Raw genomic sequence first — 10,404 nt, 5'->3', positions numbered from 1 at the left:
GTGACTGACTCGCTTACTGATTTTCCTTATAAGGTTCAATAGTTCAATAATTTCTTACTTCAGGGAAAAAAGAGAATGTAGAGAGAAGGAAAGGGAAAATATTGCAGGAAGGGATGGCAGAGAGAGAGAGAGAGAGAGAGAGAGAGAGAGAGAGAGAGAGGAGAGAGAGAGGAGAGAGAGAGAGAGAGAGAGAGGCCGCATAAAACTTTGCTTATAAAAGAAGAGTATCCATAAAAGTAAGATTTTAATTATCTCCACTCTCTCTCTCTCTCTCTCTCTCTCTCTCTCTCTGTCTCTCTCTCTCTCTCTCTCTCTCTCTCTCTCTCTGTTGGTGCTTAAGTCACGTTCCCCAAGAGAAAAAGAAGAAAAGTTGAAGGGAAAAATATAGATAACGGTTTGTAGTAGTAGTAGTAGTAGTAGTAGTAGTAGTAGTAGTAGTTTATAAATACCAAATGAAAACCCATGAGAACATCCAGCTCATTAACTAACTAAAAACCAAGCTAACCAACGAAAATGAAAAAAAAAAAAGAAAAGAAAAATAGAAAAAAGTTTAATATAATGAATAACACAATTTCAACCCATTATAATGATTAGAGATGCCGTAGAACAAGACAGAACACATGAAAACAGCCAACAATTAAAAAAAAAAAAAAAAAAAAAAGACACACCAGACTAACCATTAAAAGAATTGTAACCCCAACATAGCCAGACCCCGCTAGACTGGCCAACACTCCGTCACAAAACAGCGTCACTCTGCAGCACTTGTTATGCTTCCTGTCTCGCCTCCGTTACGCAGATTACGTGGTTCTTTCTCGCGTCACGTCAAGGGAAGGATGCACTGGTAGGAAGACACAGGTTATGCAACAGGGGTGGGGTCAATGGAATGGACTCTAATCGGAAGGTTGGTAGCCCTGAGTCAGTAAGGAGATTTAATTGATAAGATAAGCGTATGGATGGGAATGTCAGGTGGTTGTACAGCACAAAGGGAAGTAGGTGTGTTTTGTACAGGGATTGGCATTGTTGTTGTTATTGTTGTTGTTGTTGTTGTTGTTGTTGTTGTTGTTCTTGTGTCTTTTCTTCTTTTTTTTTGGTCTTTTTGTTGTTGTTGTTCTTTTTCTTCTGATAGGAGGAAATGGACGTGTTTTGTACAGGGACTGCTGTAGCCTTCACCATCATCATCATCATCATCATCATCATCTTCTTCTTCTTCTTCTTCTTCTTCTTCTTCTTCTTCTTCTTCTTCTTCTTCTTCTTCTTCTTTTTTTTCTTCTTCTTCTTCTGCTTCTTTCCTTCCTCTTCTCCTTTTTCTTCCTTTTCTTACTCCTCCTCCTCCTCCTCCACCACCACCACCACCACCACCACCACCACCACTTCCTTCTCCAACAGATGAAAACAGATAAAACATTGAACACAGGGCCTGCCACGTGTAGGCCTGGTGGCTTCCTGCAGCTTCCCTCTCGTTCTTGATGCTTTTATAAACATCCACGAAGCTACGAGGGTTTAGTAACGCTCTCGAACACTTCAGCCCCTTAAACACACGTCTCTCTGTCACGCTAGTCTGCTTTGTCACGTCACACTTCTCTGCTTGAGTCTCTGTCCTCGGTAACGTGAAGCAGAGAGAGAGAGAGAGGAGAGAGAGAGAGAGAGAGAGATAGGTATGAGAATAAAGAATAAAAAAGTTGATGGCTTTGTACCGGAGTGTTTTATTGGGTTTTGTTATTGGTGTGTGTGTGTGTGTGTGTGTGTGTGTGTGTGTGTGTGTGTGTGTGTGTGTGTGTGTGTGTGTGTGTGTGTGTGTGTGTGTGTGTGTGTGTGATAACTTTCTTTGATCTAATTCTTGTGGCTGTGTGTCTGTGCGTCTGTCTTCTTAATGTCCCAATCCTACTCTTTTTCTTCTTCCCCCCATCCTCCTCCTCCTCCCCCTCCTCCTTTTCCTCCTCCTCCTCCTCCTCCTCCTCCTTTTCATTTGCATCCTCACGTCATGAAAAAAAAAAAAACTAACAATTATTACTATTATCTTTATTATTTTCGTAACCAAGACGAAGAATTACTACTACTACTACTACTACTACTACTACTACTACTACTACTACTACTACTACTACTACTACTACTACTACTACTACTACTACTACTACTACTACTACTATAACAGCCACCAAGAAGAAACAACGCTATTACTATCACTACTACTATTTCAGCTACCAAAAAGCATATTATCACTACTACTATTACTACTACTACTACAGCCACCAATACGAAACAATACTACTATTTCCATCTCAGCCACCAGTAAATAATAAAAAAAAAAAACTATTACTATCATTACTATTTCAGGTAACGGGAGGGGAAGATGAAGGATACGAGAAACTGGGGCTGATCTGTTACGGTAAAGTCAAGCGTCACTCTGCTCGGCTCGAATCAAGAAAAAACGCGTTCGAAGCAGTGGCGAAACAGTGAGTCCCGGGGAACGATAAGGTCAGTGGTTATTCTGTCTCCGCCAAGAGGGCAAGCAAAGGTCAGGCGTGTGGAGGTCATTGGCTCACAGAATTATATTAAAGTTCATCAGCAGGCCAATTTATAAGGCCATTAAACGGGAGACAGAGGGGGAGGGTGGGTGGTTGGAGAGCGTGTCTGTGGGGTTCGTTCAAATGTTTCACTGTTTCATCTCGATTATTTTTAGCTCATCAGGTTCTAGCGGAGGTTCTTTGGGTTTTTAAGGGAGTTTTCGTGGTTCTTGTGATGGTTTACCTTGGGTTCGATTATTTCAACAGGTTATTGGGGTTTTTAAAGGGATTTTCATGTGTCTAGTGACGGTTAAATGAGGGTTCTACTCTTTCAACAAACTAGTGGAAGTTATTTTATGTTTTTAAGGGAGTGTTTATAGTTCTAATGATAGTTTAACGAGGACTACTCTAAATAAACTCTGGTGGAAGCTATTGGGTTCTCTAGTGTTTTTTTATTTTTTTTATTATTGCAGTGGTAATTAAAAAAAAGATTCTAAACTCTTCACAAACTTTAGTGGGAGTTATTGAGGTTTTGAAGAGTTTTCATGATTCTAGGTAGAGTTTAACGAGGATTCTACAGTTTTACACGGTTTTGTGGAAGTGTCAGGATTCCCAAGAGTGTTTTCCATGATTCTAATGATAGTTTAAGACGGTATCTGCAAATTTAATCGCAAAACACTTATGAAAACAGGAGTAATAATATCTGTGGTCTTTGAGAGAGAGAGAGAGAGAGAGAGAGAGAGAGAGAGAGAGAGAGAGGAGAGAGAGAGAGAGGAGAGAGAGAGAGAGAGAGAGAGAGAGAGAGAGACGTGTCATTTTGAGTCATACATTAAGGTCAGATTCCTAAGACGAGTTTCACGTTAATTTATGTCATGTTTAAAGATTTCCAAAGTCTTTAAGTGTGTGTGTGTGTGTGTGTGTGTGTGTGTGTGTGTGTGTGTGTGTGTGTGTGTTTGTATAGGACAAGGACGATTGCGGAAAAATTAATCCGCTAGTTTGGTTTTGTGGCTTTGTCATAATTTCTTGTCACTGAGAGAGAGAGAGAGAGGAGAGAGAGAGGAGAGAGAGAGAGAGGAGAGAGAGAGAGAGAGAGAGAGAGAGAGCGCCTGTGTTTGTACAAGTATATTTTCTTTACGTATCAGAGGAACACACACATACACACACACACCTAAACACAGGAACACGCGGACAAAATTGAGCTGATATGGATGGGAGGAGGCAAGGAATGGGGGGAATGGGGAAATGGGGGAAGGGGGAAGTGGGTGGCGGGGGCGGGAAGGGGGGGGTTGAGGAGGGAAAGTGGGAGGCGTGAGGTCCCTGAATCAGATGAGTCACCGCGGCGCTGTCACTTTCTTCCCCTCATCCTCCTCACCATCCTTCACAGACCCTTATTCTGAAACACCTCTGCGCCGCTTCTCTATGTATCTAAAAAGGCTGTAGTTGAAGTTCCACGGGTTTCAAAGGCTGTTTTTACGATTCTAGAGACAAATTAACAAGATTTCTACATTGTTAACGGGAGAAACATTCTTGAGAACCCGGCTGATCATCTCCGTGGGCTTTGAAAATATTCCTGATGAGAGGGCAGTGTGTTTCAGAATATGGGTCTTTTTAATGTGTTGTACAGGTTTTTATGGGTGTTTTTACGGTTCTAGTGACACATGATCGAAATTTTTGCATTATTAACGGGAGAAAACAGTCGTAAGGATCCGGTCAGGCATCTTGGTGGCCTTGAAAGTTATGGCGGGCGAGCAGAGCGTCTCAGAATACGGGCCGCACGGTTCTCCCTCCCCCGCCAAGTTTCGTGACGCTCATTATTGGATACCGATAAACTGTTAATAAAAGAAGGACGCCCCCCGGGTGGGCTCGAACCACCAACCTTTCGGTTAACAGCCGAACGCGCTAACCGATTGTGCCACGGAGGCTTGAAAAAAGTCAGCTCAGCTGCGTGGTGCGGCCCGTGTGTCTCGCGAGTGACCTAATCTGTGTAGCTTCTACATTCGCGTCCCTCTCTTGTCTCCGTGCCTCCCTTCTCTTCCATTCCTTGATCTCCCACTCTTCTGTCTTTTTTTTTTTTCTCTCTCTCCTCTCTTCTATTCATTGTTTTCTTTCCTTGTGTTTCCCTCAATCGCCGTGTACCTACATGCTAACTGGACCAAAATAAAGTTCATGGCGTACCGTTGAGATTTCAATTGCACACTTTGGCTAATCTCTCAAGCCTCCGTGGCACAATCGGTTAGCGCGTTCGGCTGTTAACCGAAAGGGTTGGTGGTTCGAGCCCACCCGGGGGCGTACGTTTTATTTCCACACCCAAAGGAAGACAGACGTCGTTATCTGAAGTTCTCAAAAGTTGGTCGCTGTCTCCTTTGAACTCAGCACTGTCCAATATCGTACCCAGCTGTGGCATTCCTGACCGTAGCATTCTGAAACGCTGTGCTCACTCACCACGACTATTTTCAAACGCCACAGAGATAATTAGCTGGGTTTTCAAGGGTCGTTTCTCCTGTCAGAAATGTAGAAATCTTGATAATCTGTCCTTAGAACCGTAAAAACACCCTTGCAAACCCGTGTCAGTTCAAGTAAAGCCTTTTGAATGTAGAGAAACGGCGCATAGATGTTTCAGAATGCGGTCCTGTGTGTGTGTTGAGTGATGGAGGTGTGGGAGGAAGGTGAAAGGGACGTGAGGCGAGGAGGGGAGAGGTGGAGAGGGGTGGGGTGGTGAACAGAGGCAGGGTGAAGCTACAAGCGCCGGGGTGAAGCTGACAGGTACACCGGCTAGGCTATATCCGTGCACTTTGTGTGTGTGTGTGTGTGTGTGTGTGTGTGTGTGTTCAGGTGGTAAAACTCACGCACACCACTTACTTAGTCTCTCTCTCTCTCTCTCTCTCTCTCTCTCTCTCTCTCTCTCTCTCTCTCTCTCTCTCTCTCTTATCTGAGCCACTTCACCGCATTTTTGTTTCTGCACCTACATCTATCCATTTTTTTCCTCTTTCTCTCTTTTCTATCTTTTTTTTTCTTCTTTGTCCTTCGAGTGATGTAGTTTTCCTTTTGCAGACAATTCAGTGTTAGTCTTCACATTTATACCAGGGTGTACTATATGTAGAAGTAGACTGCCAGCCATCTCTTCCTTTTTCCTCCCCTTTTCCCCATTTTCTTTCTGTCTGACCCAAATCTCGAGGCCAGACTGACAAAAACCAGATACGATTAACATTGCTATTATCGAACGCGTCACATTAATTGATAGTTCGCCATTTACTTTCCCATTGGTCATATTAATCAGTTTTTTTTATTGCAAGATTCACTAATTGCTTCCGTTTTTCCTCTTTTGCATGGAGAAAGTCGAAAGGGAAACTTGTTTAATTTTTCTTTTTAGTTTTTTTTTTTTTTTTTTACATTACAGGAATAATTCTTTGGTTTGCTTTTATTTATTTATTCTTATTTATTTTTGTATGCATGCGTGTGTATGTGCATGTATTGTTATGTATGAATGTATGAATGTATGAATGTTGTCAGTGCGCATGTGTATTTTCATGTATTAAAAGCTTTCCATTTTTTCTCTCATGATAAATTATAAGGGTGAATAGATAGATAGATAGATAGATAGATAGATAGATAGATAGATAGGTAGGTATGTAAATAGATAGATATATAGATAGATAGATAAATACGTAAATAGATAGACAGATAAATAAAACAGATAGATAGAGATACATATACATAGATAAACAAATACACAGATATTTAAACACGTAAACAGATAAATAAATAGACAGATGAATAAAAACTAGATGTAAATAGATGATAATTTCAATCTTATTTGTGAGTGAATCAGAGCAAGAGGCGGCGCAACAAGAAGTGATCGCTAAGCATGCAGGGTCAAGAGGCAGACAAGTGAGCATCGGGTGGCCTTTGCGAGGTCGACAACCCCACATTATCAGGCTAAGGTCACTGAGAGCTCGCTGACCTTATGAGCAACTCTCGTACCTTCAACATTAGCATTTACCATAAAAAAAAAAAAGGAACTGTGGTCGTGAGCAAAACTATAAATAAGACAGTTCTTTCTGACTTCAATCATTTTTCTGTAAATCGATACGCAGGGAGTGACGTTACGTACGATAATTTCAGTTTTGTTTGAATATTTGAATGCAGTTATGTAACTATATGAATTGCACGTTCTTTTCAGAGTTTATAACGAGTGAAAGAGTTGTATAGATTATTGATATATGCAGTTAATTATTATTCTTAAGATTTTTATTGTTTTTTTTTGCTTGTTTTCGATATTTAATTTATGTTTTGTTTGAATATTTGAATGCATTTACGTAGACATATGAATTTCATGTTCTTGTTCAGAGTTTCTAACGAGTAAAATAGATGTATAGATTATTGATGTATGCAGTTAATTATTATTCTTAAGATTTTTTTTTTTCGATGTTTCAGTCATCATAACAGTCAGTTAGCCTTGCCTTGCACCGATTTAGAAAGAAGTGTATAGGAAAACGAAATCAAAACTCAAATTTCTTTCTGATATCTTCCAGAATCGACGCAAGGCAAGGCTGATTGATAACATGACTGAAAATGCCTTTGAAAATATGTTATGAATCTTGAAGTGGCAAACATTTTCAGCCAATCAGGAGGAGGAGGAGGAGGAATGTGGGCGTGGCTTGTAGGTCAGCTTATAACAAAATACGTGAACCACAAGACTGAAACTGATATAGAGACTGAAGATAAATAAATAAGTAGTTAAATAAAATAAGAATAAATGAATAAATAACTTAATAAATAGATAAATAAACCAAAAAACAAACAAGGAGAGGAACACATAGAGGCTCAGTAAGTGTAGTAAATTGGACTTAACTATGCCTCTAAACTTCCGTGTCTTATTACAACTCTAACTATTTAAAGGTCCCCTCCACACTCACTCTCCCTCTCTCTCTCTCACAATAATAATAATAATAATAATAATAATAATAATAATAATAATAATAATAATAAATGAAGGAGAGAGAGAGAGAGAGAGAGAGAGAGAGAGAGAGAGAGAGAGAGAGAGAGAGAGAGAGAGAGAGAGAGATAGATAGGGACTCCGATACAAGATAACTGTCAGATGTTTTCTTTTTTCTTTTCTTTTCTTTTCCTTTTTTTCTTGTAGGAGTGACTGAACGATAATCTGCAGTGTGTGTGTGTGTGTGTGTGTGTGTGTGTGTGTGTGTGTGTGTGTGTGTGTGTGTGTGATGCTGAGGAAGAGAGAGAGAGAGAGAGAGAGAGAGGAGGGAGAGAGAGAGAAGAGAGATGAGAGAGAGAGAGAGAGAGAGAGAGAGAGAGAGAGAGAGAGAGAGAGGTGTTAGGTCAAGGCCGAGGAAACCCATAGTGTAGTTTTTGTAGAGAGAGAGAGAGAGAGAGAGAGAGAGAGAGAGAGAGAGAGAGAGAGAGAGAGAGTTTGACATAGTTACAAAGAAAACGGAAAGATGACATGGTAACAAAATGATATATGAGAACTATCAGTCATTAACCTCCCCCCCCCCCTCTCTCTCCTCTCTCTCTCTCTCTCTCTCTCTCTCTCTCTCTCTCTCTCTCTCTCTCTCTCTCTCTCTCTCTCGTCCACTTACACAATCCAAAGCAGGAAAGATAAAGCACGTTTTTCCTCTCCTCTCTCCTCTCCTTCTCTCTCTTCTCTTCTCTTCTGTTTTCTTCTCTCTCTCTCATCTCTTCTCTCCCTTGCTCTCCATTCTCCTTTTTTTCAGTTCTTTTCTCTTTCAATTCCTCTTCTCTTTTGCCCTCCCCTTTCGTAAACTTTCTTCTCCATTTCTCTCCCTTTTCTATGTCCTCCCATTTATTCTTTCCTCTCCTACTCTCCGCTTCTCTCCACGTCTCCCTGTTCGTGTATCCTGTCTCTCTCACTCTACGTTGGAAAGCAGTCCCCACAAACAGCCGCGTAAGAGGCAACTGGTCTGCTGTTGTTTGTTCTTCCTTTGTAATCCTTTGTGTTCTCTCTTCCGTCTTACTGCATGGCGGAGGACAAGACACATTTGATGCACCGCTGAGTTACATTCCACGTCTCCTCTCTGTTTGTTTTTTCGTATCCAGCGTTTGTTTGGTTAGGTAGGTTAGGTTAGGTTAGGTTAGGTTAGGTTGGGTTGGGTTGGGTTGGGTTGGGCAAAGTTTGGTTGGGTAAGGTTAGGTTAGGTTAGGTTAGGTTAGGTTAGGTTAGGTTAGGTTTGGTTGGGCAAGGTTAGGTTGGGTAAGGTTAGGTTAGGTTAGGGTTAGGTTAGGTTGGGTTGGGTTGGGCAAGGTTTGGTTGGGTTAGGTTAGGTTAGGTTAGGTTAGATTAGGTTGGGTTGGGCAAGGTTTGGTTGGGTTAGGTTAGGTTAGGTTAGAATGGGTTTGGTTAGATTAGGTTTGGTTGGGCAAGGTTAGGTTGGGTAAGGTTTGGTTTCGTTGGGTATTGTTGGGTAAAGAGTTTTAAGGTTAATTTAGGTATGGTTAGGTTAATTAAGACTTAGGTCAGGTCAGGGTTAGGTAAGATTATATTATGTTAAGTAAGATTATGTTAACTTGGGGAAGGTGAGACTGTTACTAATCACACGGAACTTTTCTTGTCTTTAGTTCATCAGCTTACGTTAATCTTTTAGTAATCTTGGTTATTGCTTTTGTGTATCTTTCCGTTTCCGCCTCTTTCCCTTACTCTTTCTGCTAATCACGTGATAACTTCCGTGTTTGGTTGCTGATGTCGTTAATCTTTTGTTTCTTGTCCATCAGTTTGCGTTATCTTCTTGTCATCTTGGTAATTGCTTCTGTATCTCTGTTATCTGTCCGTGTACGCCTCTCGCTGTCCTCTACTTCTCTTTCTCTACGTCACGTGATAACTTCTGCGTCTGGTTGTTGTGGATCTTGGTAATCTTCCCTTGTGTCTTGTCATCAGGCTCCAATATCTTGTAATCTTGGTAATTGTTAATACATCTGCTTATCCTTCTCTCGCTGTCTTCTGCTTACCTCTCTGTTCTTCTTTCCTCAGTCCTCATGCCTTCTCAGTCACCATTTCTCTTCATGCGTCGTGTAAGTTCACTACATTTTATATAACCATCTTTTATAATATAACAATCACGTATAACAATCATCGGTGTTTACAGATGACTGAAGCGCGTCCAAGGTTCAGAAACATCGAAACACTGGCAAAACACTGCAAAACGCCACGCACGCTGCCCCGCTCCTCTCTCTCCTGTCTTCCCTCCAGCTGGCGTGGTATCCCTCCCTTCTCTAGAGACAGTGAAGTGACTTTCCTCTCCCCCTCCCCCCTCTCTCTCTCTCTCTCTCTCTCTCTCTCTCTCTCTCTCTGAAAACCACAAAAGTCACAGTTGTAGGATACAAAGAACGCTAATCTTCACTACACTGCTTCTCAACCACCGCCCTTCACTCGCCTTCCACCTCCCTACCCTGCTTAGTCTACCCTGTCCACCCCCTGCCCCGCCCCGCTCACCCAGCCAGGTAGACGGCCCCGCACCACCACCCCCAAGCCTCGCCACGCCTCGGGAACACGTAAGTACACTGCATGATGTTTTGTGGTGTACATGACGTGGTGTGCTGTCTTGTGTGACTGGAGTGTGGTAGTGTTTAGCGTGACGGCGGCTTGTGTGTGTGTGTGTGTGTGTGTGTGTGTGTGTGTGTGTGTTTTATTTTCGTTTTTTTTTTGTTTTCTTTTATTTTTTAGTTTTTTTTTTTTTAATTAATGTGTGTTTTTTAAGTGTTATGTTTGTGTGTGTGTTTTTTTTTTTTTAAGTTTATCAATTTCATACCTTTTTTTTTTTTTTGGTGTTATATCTGAGTGTAACCAGTATTTTTTCTATTTTCTTTTTGCGGTCGATAAGTATCCATGTGTATATTATCTGGCTGTGTATTACTGTGTTTC

At 41.3% G+C, this 10,404-nt stretch overlaps 2 non-coding genes across 2 annotated transcripts; one reads left to right on the top strand and one right to left on the bottom strand.

Annotated features, from left to right (window-relative positions):
* Positions 1-4,354: 4,354 nt before the first annotated feature.
* Trnan-guu (transfer RNA asparagine (anticodon GUU)) lies at positions 4,355-4,429 on the bottom strand. The gene has a single exon. It is a non-coding gene; the product is annotated as a tRNA-Asn (tRNA).
* Positions 4,430-4,721: 292 nt separating this feature from the next.
* Trnan-guu (transfer RNA asparagine (anticodon GUU)) lies at positions 4,722-4,796 on the top strand. The gene has a single exon. It is a non-coding gene; the product is annotated as a tRNA-Asn (tRNA).
* Positions 4,797-10,404: the final 5,608 nt, after the last annotated feature.

Source organism: Scylla paramamosain, chromosome 37, assembly GCF_035594125.1.
Source record: "Scylla paramamosain isolate STU-SP2022 chromosome 37, ASM3559412v1, whole genome shotgun sequence".
NCBI classification, from domain to species: Eukaryota; Metazoa; Arthropoda; class Malacostraca; order Decapoda; family Portunidae; genus Scylla; species Scylla paramamosain.
This window is presented reverse-complemented; position numbering and strand designations above follow the sequence as displayed.